Genomic DNA, 22,206 nt, shown 5'->3' with positions numbered 1-22,206 from the left:
GCTGTTCTTTATTGTTTGCAATTCCCAGTCACCATTTTGAAATCCACATGGTGAAAGGGGCGGGGAGATGCTAAAGTGCTCGGATATAATCTATCAGCAGATACATGCTGGCTACCAGCATGTATCATAACTTTGCATCTGTTCTTAGAGCAGAAATCCCTCCCATTACTGAGGTAATCAATTTTAGAGTCAAAAACTTACCAGGCTCACAGAAGGCTTCTGCCTCCACTGGGTTTGCTGCAGGCTCAGCAGTGGTGTGTTCCTCAGAGGAGGGCCATCAAATGGGTCTTCAGAGTATGGATCCAGAATTTGCTGTTGATCCTGTCCCACAGCACTAGTTTCAGAAGTAGAGTCACTTCATACTTCTGACTCAGAGCCTGCTGCTGGCTCACATCAGTTCCCATGCTGGATTCAGGGGACAGGCTGACCAGGCTGTCATGCATCACAATTGGCTCCATGCTGGGGATAGTGCCCAGTTAAATTCCTCATAAAATGGATGTGAGGTTGGCGAGTTGCCCAAGGTACAGTTCTGGTCCCTGGTTCTTCCGCTACTCACTCTTGAGCCACTTATTCTGCTTTCTGCACTTCTCACCAATCTGGGAAATTTGCAGAGCTGCCAGCTTTTTAGCTATCTGCTGGTAAGCGTGGTCATTCCTGGTACTTTAGTGTAAGGCCAATAAAACTGTGGACTTCAGCAAGAGAGTCACCAAATCTGGTTGTGCTTCTGTGACCATGAAGCATCACACTTTGCAAATGGCTTGATCTGTTCAGTCTTGATTGCAAACACAGAAGGCTCTCCACTTGTGTTTGCAGCTCAGTGATTAGAAGACAATGGAAGAGTTCATGCTGACTCATTGTGTTGCTGCTGTACACCAAGAGAGGCCATCTTCTGTTTTCAACTGAATCAACTGGAGGTTGTTGGGATAAAGAGGACTAAGGAAGTTATCCCATGGGATTGAGAGATACTTCTGGTGGATTTCCAGGACATGAGTCAAGCAGGGCTGTATCTACTTTGCAAAGCAATAGGATTTGAACCCTAGGTCCCAGCTTGACTCGGGCTCATACCCTGAAGGCTGGCAGGTTCTGAGACCAAGCCCCAAGTTAGCATGATTTGTACATATATGGAAGAGGGTTAGGCTTGAGAAGGAGTCAGAGCCTGGGTTTGCATGGGAGTGTAGACACTCTTGGAGGTTAGAGAGTTTGTAGAACCCGGGTTCAATGTGAAAGATGTATAGCAAAGTATCAGCATATTGAAGCCCAGACTGTCTCTTAACCTCCCTTAGTGTTCTCACATACAGAGTTGACAGCATGGAATCCTGTAGGATGAACAGCTGTTGAACATTAATTATAACCACTCTAGAAGAAAGAGTGAACTTCATGAGGGTTAGTCTGTCCACCTACCAGATGGTATAATAAGCCAACAAGTCATGGTGATCAGCAGAAAAAAAAATGCTAATATACCTGAAGTGGGTTAACAGAGACTTATCACCAAAAATAGACAAATGTAATCAATCAGTTTTACTGACAGCATCTCAGGTATATAGCATGGTTTGAGGTAAGGATAAAATAAAGGTGGAGTTGCTCTAAGACCATTTTCTCAATAACCTTCTCCTAAAAGAGTAGTTCAAGGCAACATAATATGCATGATATTAAATATCAAGATGATTTATTGGTCCAGAGAGTCTACCTACCAACTTTTCAAGTGTGGATGGCAATGCCACCTCCATACAGAAAGTGTTATCAATCTTAATCAACAATAGAACCAATGTTTCTCCACTAGTCTTAACACTGTGATACTTGTAGAGGTATGTTGCCATGGGCAGATGTTGTGTTACCTGTTTTTGGTCCATACTTGTAATGAGGCATGTTTAGGCAAATATGATCTAGAACAACCCACTGTAGTTTAATGTTTGGGACTATATGTGGAGAACATGGTCTAAACATCTTGTTGTTATTTATTAGTATCTCTGTCGCAGTCATGGTCATGGATCAGGATCCCAAAGCATAAACAAGTATTTCAGATAATGCTATTCCCATATTAAAAAATTAATCCATTATCTATATTCTTGGAGTAAAGTATTACTAGAAAGTTTTTTCTTTCATTTTAATTATACCGAGGGTCACATTGAATAAAAAGTAACATTGCAATCTAGCCCAAGATATTAGGTGCAGCCAATGCTTAATCCTATGAATTTCTAAAATGAAGACTCATAAATTCCTCAAAAGGCAGATCCACAAATGGATCTCTGAAAATGAAAGGGCAACATTTGCATCTTAAACTGTTTCTCCTCAAAGGAACTGTTTTAGTTCCATTTCTTGCAGACTTACATCTATGGGAGAGGATGAATTTACTAAGTAAACAAATTAGCATGAGATAAAAAAGCCCTCCACCAAATCCTTGCTATCAGCAGAATTTATTGTGAGTTGGCAGCTGCCCATACTGTCTTTTTACCTTTTGAGACCTGGTCAAATTTAAAAAAACAAACAAACAAACTCTTTGCTTTCTGCCCAGGCTGTGGCAAATCAGTTTTCCAATGCTCACACATGCTGGGTTTTTTTTTGTTTTTTTTTTTTTTAATACAAAGTTCAAATACTGTACATCCAAAAGGTACCACATTTGCCTTAACATAAGGCATAAGAAAGGTTTTAAAAGGTCATCAGTGAGTTAAAGGGAAAAATGAATAGACTCCATGCAAAGAGATCTTAAAGGTATAGAAATATGAAAAAAATAAAATTAAATAAAAAAAGACAGGCGTGTCAGATTCTCATTCCTGCTATGTCTTATGCTCCAGTATTAATGGAAAATGAACCAAAAGTTTGTTGCACAAAAGTACTTGAAAATCGCACAGCAACACATGTTTCAGTAAGTCTGATGGAAGTGATTACCATTGTACAAAAATGCATTGTATGTAAAAAGAAGTCTATTGTCTTTGTTTATATTAGTCAACTCCTTATGCAGCTATAGGTTTATCATTTTAATGTGCCTGTTGGTCATACTTCTGATACTTGTCCCCCCAGTCTAGCCAATAAAATAAGATTTTGGGAGAACATCATTGAATAGCAGTGAACATGGGTCACACATTCTTACTAACAGTGAAATTGAGGTACTCCCCATTTTTGCCTTCTTCTCTTTCATATCAGTCTGCCAGACTCAGTTCTGCTGTGATGTCTACCAAGAAGTCAGCTAATTTGGAAAATGTTGTACAGCAAATAGGAAGAGTTATAATTGTCTAATATATAAAACAAAATTTCAATTGGATTTGGTGTCAAAGTCCAGCTGAAGGATGTTGGGTCAAGCTCATCGTTAGTCCATTTAATTATGTTATTTTATTACTGTTCTCTCTCTCCTGTTGTTGATTAGACTCACTTGTTGCATCATGTCTTAATTTAGAAGGTGATCTCTCTGAGGTTGGGACGGTCTTCCAAAATGTTAGGTAGCAGTTAAAATAGTTAACACAGTGACTCAAAAACAAAATAGATTTCAGATCAACTGTATATATTAACTATCAGGATGATCCCATCAATGGATGAAATAACCAAAATTGCTGTTTCTGAAATTTTATAACTAATGCACCTCACAGTCTAGTTTCTTGAATTTAAAATCCTTCTCTCGACTTAAGACATTATTACTCAATGCACCTTTGAAGTTGAGTCATTAACTTTAGCACCATCAACATGTCCTCACTCTCACACTTACTTTAATTAACGTAATGCTAGCAATTAATGGAACCCTTTACACAAAGGATTGCCTGAGCACATTGTCAACTTCTGACAAACAGATCAATCCTCAAATACTTTGAGCAAAAGAGAGAAGTTGTTAAAGGTGAAAAACGCACAGGACAAAAGGTCAACCTGATTTTTCATCTTGTTTAGGTTTAACAGAGGTTTAAAAGTAATAGTAAAAATATCTACATTATTTAACATTTCTTTTCAAATTTCATAGTAGTAAGTTGATTAATAAATTAATAGACAAATCTCTAAAATAGTGTTAATGAAAAGTGATTTAAAATATTAGTGATGATGAAAAGAGAATGAGAAAAGGTAGCTAAAAAAATGACATTATTATAGTATAATTTTATTTATCGAAAAACTCTTAAATACTGATAGTTGTTATTGGAGCTACAACTATGATAACCTATTCTTGCTCAAGTGTTTCCCTCATAAGTTTCTGAATCTTTCAATTTTTACTCAGAAATTTCCACAAGATTGATCTTTGCCCAAGGGGGAACATTTTTTTTTTTTTTAAACTGCTTGGCTCAAACTTTCAAATGTTTTTCCAGAACAAGGAAAGTGAATCTGAATCTCCAACAATAGCAAAATAAAGTCAGCAATGCAAGCTGGAGTAGAAAGTAAACTATTTAAATTACTCAGCTTGTGGAATTGTCTTATGAAGCAAACTTGGAAACATTTTCTTCTTACATATAAATCATATTGTGATGTCTCAAACTCATGGAAAAGTACTCTTTTCATCTCTCTCCTACACACAATGTGCAACTGTAGCTAGAGCTCCTTGACAGAGTTGGGGGTGGGGGCTGGAAAGATGGGAAGGAAGGAAAAAAATCACTTTTGTGCAGTGGCTATATTGATATAGTCTCGAATCAAAAGTGGCCCAGTAGCACAAAGCAGAATTTGAATTCAGGATCAAGCATTAAAACCCTGGTCCTTGGGCCAGCATTTTGACTGGATTGTCATCAAAATGGCATATACAGCTCATCTCTCTTGAGCCTCCTGTGTGGAATCTAGGCCCAAGAATGGTGTTGATACTTCAATTGGGATTTTTTTTTTTTAAAAAAAAATATGTTTTGGTTCACTGATACATGCAGTGTCACTTTCCAAGAATAAGAGATTAAGCATCTAAGAAGAGCAGAAAATTATACCAGACATCAGACATTATACACATAGCTCTTCTAACGGGTGGCTTAGAAGCCTAATGTCTGGCAATATTATTTACAACTGACTTTGAGAGCCATCCATGGAAGAGATAGTTGTAGCTGGAAGTCTGGCAAGAGGCACATTTTAATTTTAATAATTCATGAGTTCACTTTCACTGAGAGTAATAAAGCTTCCATTAGTTTGTGCGTATTCACTTGGAATTATGCTCACCTACCTTTTCTCTAGCATAGTTTTAGTAACATACTAATTAGACTATAGCTACAGTAGGACATGCACTAATAGATCTCACTAGCAGTTTATTTATTTTGCTTAGTTTGTCTTGTAGTTGGACACACATACTGCCCATACAAATGTTGTGTTATTTGTTCAAAGTCTTTTGGTCTTTCTCCATCATTTTATTTATGTATGGAAACATCCTGGTTTCCTTATCCCCTTTTTCATAGGACCCTATGAACTGGTCTCTGTGAGGAGGCAATGTGGGTGGAGATGAGACTTAAGGGGCAGGAGTGGGAAATGGGCAAACCTGCTTTGGGTGGGCCCTTCAGCACTTGTAAGATTCTTGGGAGTAGCAATAAAGTTGGAAATGCATTAGTTCCATGAATCCCTCCTAAGGTGACCAGACAGCAAGTGTGAAAAATTGAGACGGGGGGGGGGGGGTAATAGGACCCTATATAAGAAAAAGGGTCCAAAAATCGGGACTGTTCCTATAAAACTGGGACATCTGGTCACCCTAATCCCTCCCCACAGTGGGTGGTAGGGCAGGAGAAATCAACCCAGCCTTTTGGTCAGTTGCAGCCAGGGGGAAAATTCCCAAGTAGTGCAACTTCGTTAGTCTCTGCACAGATGCTCATGATCTCTTGTAGATCCATGGGGGTTTGCCAGGTTTGTGGGCAGGCTCAATGGATTATGCCAATAAGATAAACCCCCTCTCCTCATTCCCTGCATTCCATGATTGGTAATGGACTCAGACAGAAATCTCAGGAAGACCTCCTTTATATTCTGGACTTCTACCATGTGAGCAGGAAGATGAACTGTAAACAGTGTATTTTAAAGTGTGGCCTGGATTACTGAACATTCAGAGAGCTAGCAGTTTAATGCACAATACCATGAGCTACAGTTTCCAGCTACAAATACTGCAAACATTGGTGAGAATATAGAGAGAACACAAAGGACCTAGAGATCTTACAAAAATGGTCAGAAAACAGCAAAGTAACAATGTGAAATTCAGCTTGGACAAATACAAGCTAACACATGGGAAAAATAGTCCAAAATAAAGAAATTCAATAAGAGTAAGGCCATTGGAAAACAAATATAGTGCAAGAGGCTTATAAGGGAGAATATACAGTAAGTAATACATAAATTGCTATGCAATATGGTGGCAAGACAGACTGCCATTTGGGACTTCACATGTGGACGGAGACATCACAGCATGGTAGCAGTCCCCCTTCCTGGGCTTGTCTACATTACAAAATTGTATCATGTTTTAACATGGTTGTGTAAAAAACAAGCTAGCTGATATGATGCCAAACACAAGAAACCATGTTCAATGTTATGTCAGCAAACCATGATCAAAAGTTGTCCTTGCTTTTGAGAAAGTCACAATCAGCATTTTGTCAGTTAACTTAATTCTTCACAACTGTATTCAAACACACAGAAAATAATTGTAGTGTAGACAAGCTCCATGTGACTCTGTATATCTGGACTAGTACATTCAATTCTAAATACTTCGTTACCAGAAAGCTATTAGCTATTTGAAAGAAGATCTGAAAAATGAACAGAGGCAGGAAGGGATTCACATAGGAGGAAAGATTATGAGCACTAAAGATGTATACTATTGCTTGACAAAGATGGGAACATAACCGATTACAAATTTGGGAAGTGTGTAAACAAAGAAGAGGTTTAAGCAGGAATAACTAGGAGTTAAGGGATAAACTAAACAGGAAGTTACACTGACTATGAAGAAAGTCTGACACTGGGATATAGGAAGGCTGTGGAACTGTCATCTTAAGACAGTGGTTGAAGCCATAACTATGGGAAAACTTCAGATAAAATTCTAGGAAATGTTCTGTAGGAAACAATCCTGTTTCAGCACTGAAATTGAATGGATGATCAAATTATTCTCATAGGGTTCCCCCCCCCCCCCATCTCTAACTTCTATATTTCTATTAAGATCAATTAAAATGTCACAATTCCTAGCTAGGAAGTATGATTTCAGATCTATCAAAAAAGCTCTCATATTTTTACTCTAATAGTAATGGAATTTACAGTTGTAGAGCTTAGTAACAAACATTTTTTGTTACTACTATAATTTTCATCTTCAGACATAGTGGTTTCAAAGCCTCATCAGAAAGAATCCCTGTTTTGAGTTCTATATTAAATAGATCCATAGCTATGAATTTTCAGAATCTTAAAACCACCACCACATTGTGCTTCTCCTATGAGCGCTGATTTCAGTTTCTGTTATTAAACAAGGAGATGTTACTTGCCTGTACAGCTAGTGGAGTTCGTACAGGTGTTTTGTCCCTCCATGTAAAGATGTGCACATGCCTGTGCATTCTTCATTAGAGATTTTTCATGAGCTCCTCAATGGCATATAGGGAGGAGTGGACCCTCTTACAGAAAAAAACAAAAAAAAACAAACAAAAAAAACCACACACACACACACACCACACCATTAGGTAGAAGAAGCGGTACAAGGCACAAAGTCTAAATTTAGTTTATGATCTTAGAACTCCGTGTGATTGAAGTTGACAAGTGTTCAAGTTCGAGCATGAGAAGACAAAGAATTCTGACTATGTTTTTCCAGTGTTTCTCTCTTGTATTAGTCTACTACACAAATTGCATGTAAAATTGATATTTACATATAAATATCCCAATATCCTTGGGAGAAAGACGAATGGCAAAATTCTCATCTCCAACCTCTGCTGGAGATCTCTATGGCACTTTCCACATTTATTCCAGAGAGATGCCAATCTTGTAGTCTTTAGGACAGATTGCACTATTGGTTTCTACGATGAAGTGTTCATTGACTTCAAGAGCTATGCTAAAGAAATAGTATGGGCCTTTTAATATATGCATATACCATGGATAGTTGATTGTTCGGGAAATGGCACAATACACGACATACAGGAGTGCAGAAGGGATCGGGCTGTGCATTTCTGAATTCTCACCATGTACACAGCCTTCAGCAAAACAGACTATTTATTCTGCCCTGACCACTTTTAAAAGCAATGAACAAAGAGTCAACAATAATTAGTTTCTTTACTATCTGTGTTGTAAGATTTATAACTTCTTTTCTTCAGTTATAGTACATAGTAAACACTCAGCTGCCTTACCAAAAAAAAAAACAAACCCCATCATACAAATGATGTCTGATGGAGCAGGAGAAAGTGCTAAACCAAGTATTTTGCAGTGATCTTAACCTCAGCTTTGGATAGGAGGATTACAACCAACATTTTCAGATGGACATTTAGTCCCTTTAGGACACAGCCTGTTTTTCAAAACTAGTTATGCTGTGTTCATCACCTTGTAAGTATATTTCTAGCATTTATACGATTATCTGTGCACATGTGTAGAAAGAGCATTTATTTTATTTCCTGGGGGCAAAACAATTGAAGCAGAGAGAAAAATGAATATTTCTGTTTATGGAGGTTCTTGGGTGGAGAGGGTCAAAATATTCAGCACAGTGAGTTTGTTATACTGTTGTCTCTTACACCACAGTTTCCAAAAGATACAAGTTTTAAGCAAGAAGATGATAAATAAAAAAATACATAATACATGGGTCATTAAACTTGCACCCAAATTGCTAGAGAAAAAGAGAAGGGGACAAAACAGGCAAGACTATTTTTAGCTCCTGGGGAAACAAGAGAAGCATCATTGAAGTAGTAGAAGCAGCATTTAAAAAAAAAAAAGGTCACCTCACAGATTGTTGGATCTCTAGATGATAATTAAAACTCATTTCAAAGCTGAAGAGAAAAAACCATTTGTAAGAGATACAAACTGTAGTCACATTTTTCTTTTAAATCTGTGAAACCCATAAAAGCTGCTCAATTTGAGAGCTCTGCAACTAACCTCCAGAACTTATTATTCATGCACAGACACTAACCCATCAAGGCTAGCTTTTTTTATTTATTTATTTTTAAATAGAAGTAGAACTGGTAAATAAAGGCCAGGTTTATTTATGAAGGAGGCATAAACTTGCTCTTTAATGCAAATATCATTGTATTTATGGACACAGGCTAGTTTTCATAAAATTAGATCTTCACAGAAAATGATCATGAAACTCTGGTCTGCCTGTCCTGTCACATTTGTTATTCAGGTTTATTTTTCAATGTTATGTTTTACTTACAGGAAAAAATATTTAATTCAGCCTGTTGATCTCAAAAAGTACTGTGTGTATCAACACAAACGTAACATTCATGTCACACAGTAAGTCTAAATAAGCTTCAGTCTGAAACAATTTGGTGGTTTTGAAGATCTTTTATAGTCAACTGTAGCAAACCCTCTAATGAGATGGTTACAAATAAAATGTGCTTCTATTGGGTTTTCCTTACCATGGCCATCACAAGGCAAAAGGTCATGAGTAACTGGCACTGAAGAGGCAGCATTTAATGTATCGCTTCTGTTTATCCATGAAATAAGTATATGGTGACAAAATAATGGATACCTGAGGAACAAGTATTTTAAGATAGCTGTGATTCCATAACAGTTTAAGATTCAGATCATAATTGAAGTTAGAGAGTGTAAAATTACATTTTGATTATCTAGGATGTTTATTATTAGTATTATGATAGCACCTATGGGCCCCAAGCAGGCCAGGGTCACAATGTGCTAGATGCTCTACTGATATGTAGTAAAACAGTAGATATAAACTCTTTGTTGGCTTAAGACATGTATCTGCTCCAATGTAACGAGTGGGTGAAACAAGGAAAAGAAAGGGTTATCATAACACAGAATTTTCTTCTCGCCGAAGTCTAGCTATGCACATGATACACACTTCAACCCTCAAGAGCTATGGGAAAGTCAAATATCTGATAATTTATTTTTATATTTGGCAATTCAGAGTAATAGAAGCATTGACTTCTAGGGCACTTATCACTCTTTGTACATGAAATAATTACTTCTGGAAGCATGAGATCAATTAAAACATGAACATTTAGTTTGGTAGAATCCACAAGAACTCAATAGCATTTGATCTTCTTGTGACAGATATGGCAATTTCCTGCAATATCTTTGGGAGATCTTACTATATTAAATGTGTATATCATTGTGGGCTAGAGACTGTATGTAATTCCATGAGGGAGGGTGACCACAGCTCTTTCAGCGGGAGGAGTAGGCAAATTTACTCAGGCTGTAACACTTCCAGAGAGGTACCAGCACTTGGAGATGCTTGCATATATTAGTTCGAACTTGATTCTCAAGAGACCAACAAAGAAAGGACTTTTGGATAAATAGCCTGAGTTTACACTATCTCGAGGCCCTTTTTTCTGATCCAGCAAACTGACAGAACTGTCTGTCTAAGAGGGGCCCCAATCCTTCCTGGGACAGGTTGGAAGGATCTGAGACTGCTGTGTACCCGTAAGACTAGTGAGTGACCTCTAGTAAGCTTTTATTATGTATATAGGAACTTTTATTGTTTATATGTTCTCTGTAATGCTCTTACTTTAAGAATAAATGAGCTTGCTTAGAAAGGTCTGTGAGGTAACTTATAACTGCTAGAAATTACACCGGTCATAAGCCTTTGAAGAAAAAGCAAAGAACAAACACTGGCCTGTTTAGGCAGTCAGGCTTGCTGGGTATATCACAATGAAGGTGAGTAATTGTACAGCCTGTAAAGGGCCCATCAGGAAGAAGAGAAGCGCAGCTCTCTGCCAAAGAGAGCGGACAGCTGAGGAGCTAGGATCCTAGACTAGGTGCCCTCAAATGACCATGGATGGAAATAAAAGTGCAGTTGCCCTGAACTGTGACATTTCACAAAATTCACACTCATTAAAGCCAAGGCACTCATTCTACAAGTCTTTACCACAATATAGCTATTCAGTTTTCTTGTCTTGTTTTGATCATAATGAATCTCAGATATATTAGCACAGGTGACATTTTCTCAAATACTAGGACAACAAGGTTTCCTAATCAACACTAGGAAAAATTGTATTTGATGGTATATGCACCATTTAAATATGTTCTGTGGTCTAGTGATATTTAGTGCCAATCAGTCAGGAACTTACTAGCTTCTGCTGTCATCCTTGACAACCTTACTCTTCATGAGTTTTTACTTTATCTTGATGCACTGTAAAGTGAGCAGCATAATTGCATTCAATTTTGGTTAAAACTGTGGATGGGGCTGCTCCATGAATTGTGGATCTTACCCCAAATTCCACACAAGTCAAAGATAACTGGCTGATAAATATCATGCAGTTTTGTCCTTTCATTCATTTACACGCAGGGGGAATGATCTAGAAATTCTTTGGGAACTTCTTGAATGTTGAAAGAAAGCCACAAAGAATTCTAAGTATGCAGATGGACTTCAAGAAATAAGTTGCAAGTGGATTACAGAGTTCATAAAGGGAAAAAAGATGCAAAGTACTTATCTTTTCTGTGACTTGGGAGATTGTTGAGTTTTAAAGAAATATTTTGTTCTATTCATTTTCAAAAGGTCCCAGTGCTGTCACAAGAAGAGTAACACTATAATCAGAGCCCCGTGGCTCCAACATTCACATCCCTCCCCCAATCAACATAGCCAGGACAAGTATAAGGGGAGATTCTGGGGCATCCAATGAAAGACTCCCACCCCAGGAGGCCTCTTTGGCAGCCCCAGGAGTCGCACTTGTAGACCTTGAGCCTTCTAATGTCAACATAGAGGGGTGCCTCTATACTCTTTTTTGCAGTAGGAATGGCCACTCCAATTGTATGGATGACCCTCTCACTGCCCTCCTACTCTGCTCTCACTTAACTTCTCCTTCATCCATCATTTTCTCCTCTCTGTCCATCCAACTCATCCTTTCCTGCCCTCTTCTGTTAGAATATACAAGACATTTGCCAACCTTCACCATAATTGCTGCTCTGATACTGTACAATCTCCGTTTTATTTCTTTGAAACATGGACTGTATTTTTTTATATGTGATAGGACTGTAGAACATCAGGCATAATGGGACTGCAAGTGGTTAATAAATAGCTAAAAGAATTTTGTAAAGATTACTGACTATCCATGGACAGTAGCACTTCAAGAAAAAAATCTCAATTTCACTTTTAAAAAACAACTTTAAGAAATTAATGAATACAGGTGTTGTAACAATTGGAACTGGCTGGTTTTTTTTTTTTTGTTTTTTTAATTTAAACATGTTGGCAAAAAATAAAAACTGCCATTTCAAGTCCACACCTAATGGATGGTAAAGAAATTTAAAGTCAAAATCACCTCACCCCTTGCCATTTTTTGACCATCACTATTAAACAAAAAACTTCATTTTTAGAAAGGTGCTCAGAACTGAACATAGCATTCCAGGTGAGGCCATACTATTAATTTATATTGCAGTATTGCAATATTTTGTTTGGCTGATGGGGAACTTGAAAAGGAAGGGTGTGTACTTCATACAAGATGATAATTTTGTTCCCAGCCTTGAGAATGTTTGACAGAGAAGATTGGTTGTGTCGACATCTAACATTTGGAAATCGATTGAGGAAAAAGCTTTTCTAGTGCCCAAAAGTACATATTAAAGTGTAGAGTATAATGAAAATTTCTGGAATAGGACAATATATCAAAATAACATTTTAACTTAAATGAAACAGAAAACTTTAGATTACTTTTTCTCTGAATAGGAGTGGGTTAAGTATAAAGATATTTATTGAGTCAGTGGTAGCATTTCTAGCAAAATGAGGTTTGCCTCTGAAGTTTGTGATCGTGTCTGAAGGTTACAAGCTGTTTTCTCTGTTTTGAGATAGGTCATAATATTTACTAAAAAGGAGGAGAGGGGTTGAGAGTGTATAGGAGCTGGTATTTCCCTTAGCTTGAGTAGGGGAGGCGGGGAGCACAAAATCCCTGGAAGCACCTTTCCAACACAATTCATAATATGAGTTTCTCCAGAATTTTCCAGTACAGAAGACCATATTGCTCAAGAGTGGGATATTGGTCAAATAGGTTGGATTTTGTTTGACTATTGTAGATAAAGCATTGGATAAAACTTTAGATCATGTTTTCAAAATATCTCAGCACCCTGCAGTACCCATTGCTCTGAGTGGAAGCTATTGAGAATAGAGCACTTTTGAAAATCTGGCCTCCTTCCTCGATGCGGCGATTAAAAAAAATGGAATTTAAGCTTCATGTTTAGGAGGGATGTGGACCAGTAGTCTGAACAGGATAGACCATCTCCAGCATTCTTGGAGATGGCTGTAAATTAAGGCAGTTTTTGAATACCTTTGGAGGTTACATGTTTTTACAAATCTCCTGAATCGCTGGCTGGGATACAAGGATGAGCCAGTGACTAAACATTTTATGGAACTCCCATTCAGGCCTGGCAATCTGCCAGAGAGCATGAATTTAATAGTTGTTTGGATTTCTTCTTCCGAGAATTCTTGATCAAGGAGTTGCTTTTGATCTGGATCCAGCTTGGGGATGAGACAAAGTGTTGTGTTTAAAGTGTGATTCAGTGATAAATGCCCCAAATTGTTTCCAAGAAAAGTAAACAATGTTTCGCAGAATATAAGTATGTGAACTACATTATAAGCCTTTACATGTAAAGTGTACATTTCCTCAGGGATACATATACATAATGTTAATGATCCAAACAATACAATCACAGAATATTTAAACAGTCAAGCTTTGGAAACAAACATGTTCCTGAGAAAGTGAAGGCTTACAACATGATTGAGAATGACAGGCATACTTGTCATACAATCTTATGCTGACCAAGACAGGACACAGAAAAATCTATTTGTTTGCTCTTACCCTTCAGAAGTAAAATTTAAACAACCCTGATAGCAAAACAAAAAAATCTACAATTAAAAGGAAGTTATGATGCAAAGACTGATCTAAACAAAGTTTCTTTAATCAGCATGTTCTGACAATTCAGGAAGAACTAAACTAAATATACAATACTCAATAAGCCAGAGTCTAAGCCATGCTAGGAACTATACCAATTTAATCTATAGTTATTTTCCTTGATGAAGAAAATTAGATAGGTCACAAGGAGAACAAAGGGTCTGTGTATTTTCCTGAAGGCTAATTGGTGGGACATCTCATTGTAACCAATTTTATTTGCTACATTTTCAACTGTTCATACTCATGATAATGACCAAGTTGGCAGTCTCATTACTGTTCCTAACAAAAAAGTTGCCAACATCAAAAGAACTGCCATCAAAATTATTAGTTTTCAGTTAAAGTGAAAAGGTTAACAGACTGAGTACTTAATATGCGAGTATGACATTCTTGCAATAGGGTATGAAGGCCTCAATTATGGATCAGGAAACTCTTTGTTCTAGTAACATGCACAGTGCCTGGCACCAAGACAAAGCCTGACACAGAGACCTCACCCTCTAGGATTAGGTCAAGATTTAATAAGGAAATAAACAGAGAAACAGGAGCTGGGTACAGGACAAAACAGCAGAAAGTATTGATATATTTCCAGACCTAGTCCCAGTGTTAAACTAGTCAAGAAATCTGCCAATCTAGCTAATGCTACATGGTTAGAATTCAGAGCTGTCACAGGAAAGGTAGGTTTTAAAGAGAGATTTAAAAGAAGATGGTGGCTTTATTAATTCTGACAGGAATATAAGGGGCTGGGTGGGAGCAAACCTGCATCTATGGCACAGTGAAAGCAGGGATAATTCTAGAAGCTCATTTCCCTTCTCTCTCTCAGGATGGAGTTTCACTGGCAAGCTAACAGAATTCTGTCTTTCAAGTTCTGTGAGCTACTCTCACTACTCAAGCTTTTGCAAGAGGTTCATGTGTTCTGGAAAACCAGTTTCAGACTCTTTGGCTTCTGGGTTTGCACACAGTTTTCATTCAATATATTTATTTTAAAAGTTAGACTCTGTCTTTGAGTCTTCCCCCCCTTTTGTAATTTCCTGTACATTTTAATGAAGAAAGAACAGATTTAAGAAGTTGTAATCCATACCTGAAATTTTAAAGGATAAGTGAGCACAGCTAGTTCTTTTTATTGCAAGACTTCAGTATATTCTGAGAAACCCTTTCCACAGGACAAATTGCCCCAGGCTTGCTAGTAATTTAAATGCTATTTTTCCCTTAAAGAATAAAAACCTCATGTTTTGAAGTCCTAACATACCTATTCCCAAAGAAGCTGGTTCCATATTTGCTGGACTGGGAGAAATGTCTATAGAAATTAAAAAGGCTGAAAGTAAGGGAAAGGACTGTTCTACATGCCATAAGAAGTAGAAACTTCTGTCTTTACTACACAGAAACCATGTTAAGGGCCCACTTCTGCATGACATCTGTACACATTATATTTGTATTACAGTAGAGCTTAGAGACTCCACCATGCTTGGCACTCTACAGACACAAAGTAAGAGATTGTAAGCTTTTCAGGGCAGGAACTATCTAAATAAACAAAAGAAGGTAGGAGAAAGGAGGCATTATCATCCTCATTGTTCAGATGGGAAACGGAGGTTCAGAGAAACTTAAGTTATTTGCCCAAGCCCACACAGAGGATTGAACCCACGTAGGTCTTCTGAATCGCCAGATGCCGTCTTAACCACAAGATCATCCTACTTTACAATTAAGCGTAAGAGTTTTGGATACACCAGGAATACCTGAAAATAATATAGGCTGGAAGTCTTTACAGTGTGTCATGGCTTCTATACATATAGGATAAGATGCAAAATTGACACCAATAACAGGATATGAATGGCATATAGGTACCAGTGTAAGCAATGCTGTTGGATCTCTCAGAATAGCCTTCTGACAAGGAATCACTGCATTATGTAAGTTTCATATGGATACATGCAGTTCCTGGCTGTTATTCTGCGAGCACAGTTATCTAGTTCAATTTGTATTTTCACATGCGTTGATAGATATAGCTATTGCTGCAGTTTCATCATTAATCAAAAAACATGATCAAACCCTTTTTGCTTCCAATAGTCCTGATAGTTCCCTTTGTGTAACTGATAATGGTAAATATAGGTATTTTCTTCATTTAAATTCTAGACACGGTCATTTGTGTGGTTCACTTTTGCAAGTAATTAACAAGTTGCATTGTGCCAACGTACCGGACAGCTTGGCAGTTAGGATTGATACAGAGCTCAAGGATTCATATAATTTTTCATATTGTTCTTTCATAAGAAGCATCCCTTCTTTCAGCGTCATCTACTTTAAACTGGTCAGATGATCCAGGATGGAAACAAGTTACAATCCCTTTCAGTCAAGAATTTTGCCAGTTTAAATTATTTGGTAGTAAATAGTTAACACTGATTTTGCAACCAGAATAAAAGTCCTCTTTTAAGTGCACCTAAATCTGTTGTAACAAACCTTTATTCAGTCTATAAATAATTTAATAAATCCATTCTGAATTCAAAGCCAAGCTAACACAGTCAGAAAGTCATTTGACAATGAGACTTCTTTACAGATACTTATGGGCAAGCTAGATTAAAAGACAATAGCCTGAGGGCTTCATACAGCCAAATTTTATATCAAAAAGGGAAAGCAGTATTTTTTTTTTATTACAGCCAAGGCAATTGAATTATTAGTCTTCTTGAAAGGAGTTTATTTAAGAAGCACAACAAGGCATGACTCTTAGGATACAGATTAAGTGAAATGATCAGTCCTAATCAATATCAAACATCAAAGAAGGCTTGTCCAGTAGCCTGTAGTTTAGATGAGAAAATTAAAATATAGAGCAGTGGTCCCCAAACTTTTCATGGTCCTACCCCTTTACCCCAGTCCATGCCTCCCTGGGAGCCAGGGCCATGGCTTTGGGTGGGGAGGCACAGACACAAATCTGCTTGACATATTTTATAGACATATTTCTTATGTTTGCTGAGATAGTTTTATTCTTTTGGGTCAAACGAAAAGCTGTTTGATCAAAACATTTTATTTGGGTTTTATTTTTTAAATACTCTTTTAGTGGTTTTAGTTAAATCCAGTTAATTTCTGAATGAAATATTGCTTTAAAACAAAAAGTCAACCATTTTGTTTTAAAAAAACGCTTCATTTTGAAATATTTGGAAATCCTTCCTTCCTCCAAAAATTTTCCCAGCCAAAATCATTAGCCAAGTTTGATCAGAATATCCAATCATCTTTGATCAGCCCCAAACTGCATTTTTCAACTAATAACCTATTCACTAAAAAGTAAAATGAAGTAATAATAATAAAATCACCTAGGTCTAATCGTGATCATAAAAAATCCAAACAAAATGTTTATGAGTAACCAATTTTGCTATATTTCTCTCGCTCTACTTATTAGCATCTCTCTGTGCTAGGTAATATCCTCTATTTACCTCTGCATTGTATGTTTTCACATGAGGAGCCAGAATAAGGATTCATGTCCACAATAGGCTCATAATGAGCAAAGAATAGCTTGGCCTACTGTCTAATCAGAGGAGTATCAGAGTAGTGTTCCTATGGGGAAATTACAGAGGCACATCCAATCTCAGTGAAATGCAGAATAAAGAGGTTAATGAAACTTTTTCAACCCTTAAAATACAAAATGCAGTAGCTAACATATCAACATGTTATAGTCAGGCATTTGAAGACTGTGTAAAAAGATCTCCCTTATGAGTGTTCATTATTAGCACAAAAGCCAGGAATGAGGCTTTGTATTGCTAAGGCTATTAATATCATAAAATTTAGCAAGGGCTATATAATAAATGCAGGGGAACTGTGTGCAAGCCCAACAATCAGGGAAGAGAAAAAATGGGAGCATCTGTCCAGAGGAAAGACTGTCAATACAGATACATGAACACCACAAATTTGAGGTGGGGAGAAGGCAGGGAGAAATCAAGTGCTCATATTGAAGCAGCCCTAGGTAAACCAAGCAGTACTCCAGTGGTCAAACAAAACCAAAAGGTGTCACTGAATATGTCAGCATTTTCTGGCATAAGTCAACTATTTGGAACAATTCCTTTAAAAAAGTAATAATTAACAATGTTAATGTTAACAATGTTTATCCTCCTTTGGTGAACCTATTGTTAGTCTACCTTAGTAGCTCATGTTTCTATAGCCCTCAGAATATTCCAGTTATTTAAAGAGTACAGATTTGCATTCCATACTGACTGGGGGATTTTATTACCTTCAAGATTTCAGCTATGAAGCAACTGGCAAGTGTTCACTCACCTATTACATGTTCACAGGAAAGTTACTTTGGGAATTCTCCTTTGCTTGTCATGTGAACAGTTACAGATGGAGTACATTCCATTGCCAAGAATTCCAGCAATATGGGATGGGAAGGTTCCAGCTTTTCTAGCATCAGAGGTGTCAGCACTAAGTGTCTCAGCAGCAAGAGCGCTGAGAAGAAGACAGCATCTGAGGGCAAGTTCCATGGACTTCGCTGTCAGACACAAGTGAACCTCCAAGGGCAAGGTTTGGTCCAACGCTAAGAATCTATCCAGGCCCTGTGGAATTTGGGGTCCATATTTTATAATTTCAGCACTGGAGATACTAGATTTACCACTGATATTAAAGATGACTGCTGTAATTTGACCCTATACTGTAATTTTTTCAAGCTGTATGTTGCTCTGACTTCTTTTTTGGATAAAAATAACACGAAGTGCTCAACTTGTGCATTGCCCATAGGGACAAGAGAAACTTTAATGACTATGAGGTAGGAAGGTTTGTTATTAGAGGTGAACAATTTGCAAGGAAAAAATTGGTCAAACGTAGGCTCTCTCCTGCCCCCAATTATTTCAGTTTATTGATTTTTCTAAATTCTTTGCCCAGGGTATCTGATATTCATAACATAACGGAGCTTTGACTAGACAGATAGGTCGTATTGTGTGCTGCTGGTCAGAATTTTAGGCAAAAGATGTCATACATTTCCCTTCCCTTTGTTTTTCCAATCAGTTCTAGTCACATGATACAGTTTGATTCCTGTTTGACTGAAGTAAATTTAGAATCAGGTTTCCAATATAAATAACTGGGGTTGTGAATTCAGTATTTGCTTTTCCATTAGAACTCTGTAACACCTGCTTAAGACTAGTTAGTGTGGCAAACATTCCTGCCAGTAGAATTGTTGCTTAGGTATTCATGGAAACAGGGCCAGCTCTAGCCATTTCGCTGCCCCAAGCACGGCGGCACGCCACGGGGGGTGCTCTGCCACTCGCCGGTCCCGCGGCTCCAGTGGACCTCCCGCAAGCGTCCCTGCGGAGGGTCCGCTGGTCCCACGGCTCTGGTGGAGCATCCGTAGGCATGCCAGTGGGAGGTCCACCAGAGCCATCCGCCGCCCTCCCGGCTGAGCACCCCCCGTGGCATGCTGCCCCAAGCATGCGCTTGGCACGCTGGGGCCTGGAGCCAGCCCTGCATGGAAATCAAATACAAAAAGCTGAGTGAACACAATTGAAGCAAAGCATTAAAAACAATAAACAGTGAACTAGTGTTTGCTAATACTGTCACAATATTTGGTCAGATCTAGATACTAACTGCTTGTGGATTTTACAATACATTTACAAATCTGCTTCATATACACATGTACTTAATCCTTCTGAAACCAGAAAATAATTACAAGCTTAGCAGAGCCATATCAAAAAATAACCTAGTTTCACTTCTGGAGAGAGAGGGAAAGTCCATACAAATCAGAAGTTATGCTACTTATGTTTCTCCCTCATATCAATTTATCCTTATAGGAATCATTATATTTCAGGGGAAACAAGAAATATGATAGCTATTATAGAATCTGAGGGCTTAAGGTGAGAAAAGATTACACAAAATAAATAAGTGTTATGCATATTCAAAAAGATCCCAATGTTATCTACTGTCATCTTAAAAAAAAGAAATCACATACCCTTGTTTAGCTACTCATTAGCTTTCAAAATCCATACAAGCTCACAAACTAGAGCATGATAGTATGGCTCCATGATTACCTTAAGTGTTTACAGAATGGTCTTCAAAATGTAACATACACAAAAAAAGTGACTGAAGTTAAAAAAAAATGAAGGATTTCTAAGTGAGATTGCTAGAAACTCATCTAAATTTTGCTCTAGTTTTCAAGTTTGTTTGGATCTGCAGTTTGATGGACAACGGAGTGTTTACAGAATTGGGCTTAAAGACAATGGATGCTTGGGATGGGGAGGATACAAAAACATTGTCTTATTTTATTCTACTCCTAGAATACCAGGTTTGGAAGGGACCTCAGGAGGTCATCTAGTCCAACCCCCTGCTCAAAGCAGGACCAACCCCAACTAAATCATTCTATCCCAGCCTATTGATACCTTTTACTATTTACTTAGCCTTGCTAGTTTCTTTACATAAATTTTGATTGCCCATTTTGAGTTATACATTTTAATTTCACCCTTTTTGGGGGGAGGGGAGAGGTAGAAAGGTGCACATAAGCCTTTTCCAAAATCCATTTAAGTCAATGCCTTTAACCTCATCTATGTTCTAATATTATTCTGTGACTGAATTCTTAACCCTGCCTGCTTATTCTTGGTTTTGTTTTTTGCATTTTGAAGAATCTAGTTTCTTGTAAGTTTTACATTTCAAAACTCATACTTGTCTTCTTAGGCACTATGTGTTATATTCAGAAGACTTTTCATTGGCATTTAAAAATACATACAATTACTTATGACAGTCAGTTTGACTATATGAACTATTTGATTAGTAGAAAACTATTAGTCATATACATATGCAAACCTTGTTAAAATACTTTGTTGCATGCTTGGTAAGATCATTCAACCATAGTTGCACCTGAAAAATTCTCTTACCTTTGGACTCTACTCTTCTTCTTTTCCCTGCAATAGTGTTTGACTATTTCATTTGATTCTCTTAATTGCCTTTTTTGAGTTGAAAGTTCACTGTCACTCTGACCACCCAGACCGGCATGGAATTCTGGTTGCCTATTTAGTTCTCTCAGAAATGCTTAATAATGCAGACTTTTAGGAACACAGACAGTTTTCCCAAGCAGATTTCAGTTTGTAAAATTCAGTAAGGATCATTTATTTTTTAGAATGAAGAACTCACAATTTTTTCTCCTTTTGTTGCTACTGCAAGAAAACCAGCCTAATAGCTTAATTTACAATTAACATCCAAATGAGGCAAAAAAATAAATAAATCAATAATAGCCTATCAATCAAGCATGATTTCAGGAAGGAAATTGATATGAAAGTAGGATAAGTAGCTTACACCACTAGTTAATGTGGGGCCAGGGGGGGTGTCAATTATCTCTTAGTGGCAGATCCACAGTGAGGAAGATAGCAAACTCTCTTTCCCACATAAGATTCATAAGTACCTGCAAAATCTAAGCTTTACCATCTCAAGAAATGAAAAAACCCTGCATTTTGTGAAGAATACCTTTCAAACATGAACAGGGTGCAGACACTGTACTGAGTCTACTGCAGACAAAAAGACATGGAGGAATAAGTTAGAACTGGCGGAAGTTTCTCAGTCAAAACTTTTTTTCACCAAAAATGCATATTCTGATTGACTGTCACACTTTGCAAAGTCATCTCAAGTTTGCCATATTGATTTATTAGAAAAAATAAAACCAGTTTTCAAAGTGTGGAAACATTTCAATTCTAGATAAATGTTCATGTTTAAAGTAGTTAAACCCCTCAGGCTAAAGGAAATATTTCATTTTGGGTCAAATGAAACATGTCATTTGACTCAAAATTTATGTTCATATATTAATTTTTACTTTTCATTTTTTTTTAAATAAAAAAATTGTTTGGGTTAACCTGAAGCAATTATCTTTTTTATAAAAATTTTGGTTCAGCCAGCAATTGGGTGTCACCATATAAACCTAGTGTTGCAGTAGATCTACTGAAAGTCCTGCAATTCATAATTGCTGCGGGTGGAACTGCATGGGACATTCATCATTAGCTCAGCCGAAAAAGCAGGACACTGATTGGAACATTGTAACGGGTCGGGACTCACCACCTGGCGCCTCCTGCTGGTCACTTCTGGGAATTAGCTCATTTCCAGTGGAGCACCCCCTCCTGGTGGTGTCCCGTCCGTTATTCTGCCCTCGGTCGGCGTCTCTGGACCCGCGTCGCTCCCTGCTTGGTGGCATCCTCTTCGAGGCCACTGCCCTCCGGCAGTGCCCCTCAGTCCATCTGCATCCCCTTCCGGGGATCGATCATCAGCAGTCCCACATTCCAGCCTTTATAAGCAACCACCCGCCCTCCAAGTCTAATCCCTATTGGCAGGGATCTGGCATGGT

This window comes from Chelonoidis abingdonii, chromosome 10 (genome assembly GCF_003597395.2).
Source record: "Chelonoidis abingdonii isolate Lonesome George chromosome 10, CheloAbing_2.0, whole genome shotgun sequence".
NCBI classification, from domain to species: Eukaryota; Metazoa; Chordata; order Testudines; family Testudinidae; genus Chelonoidis; species Chelonoidis abingdonii.
This window is presented reverse-complemented; position numbering follows the sequence as displayed.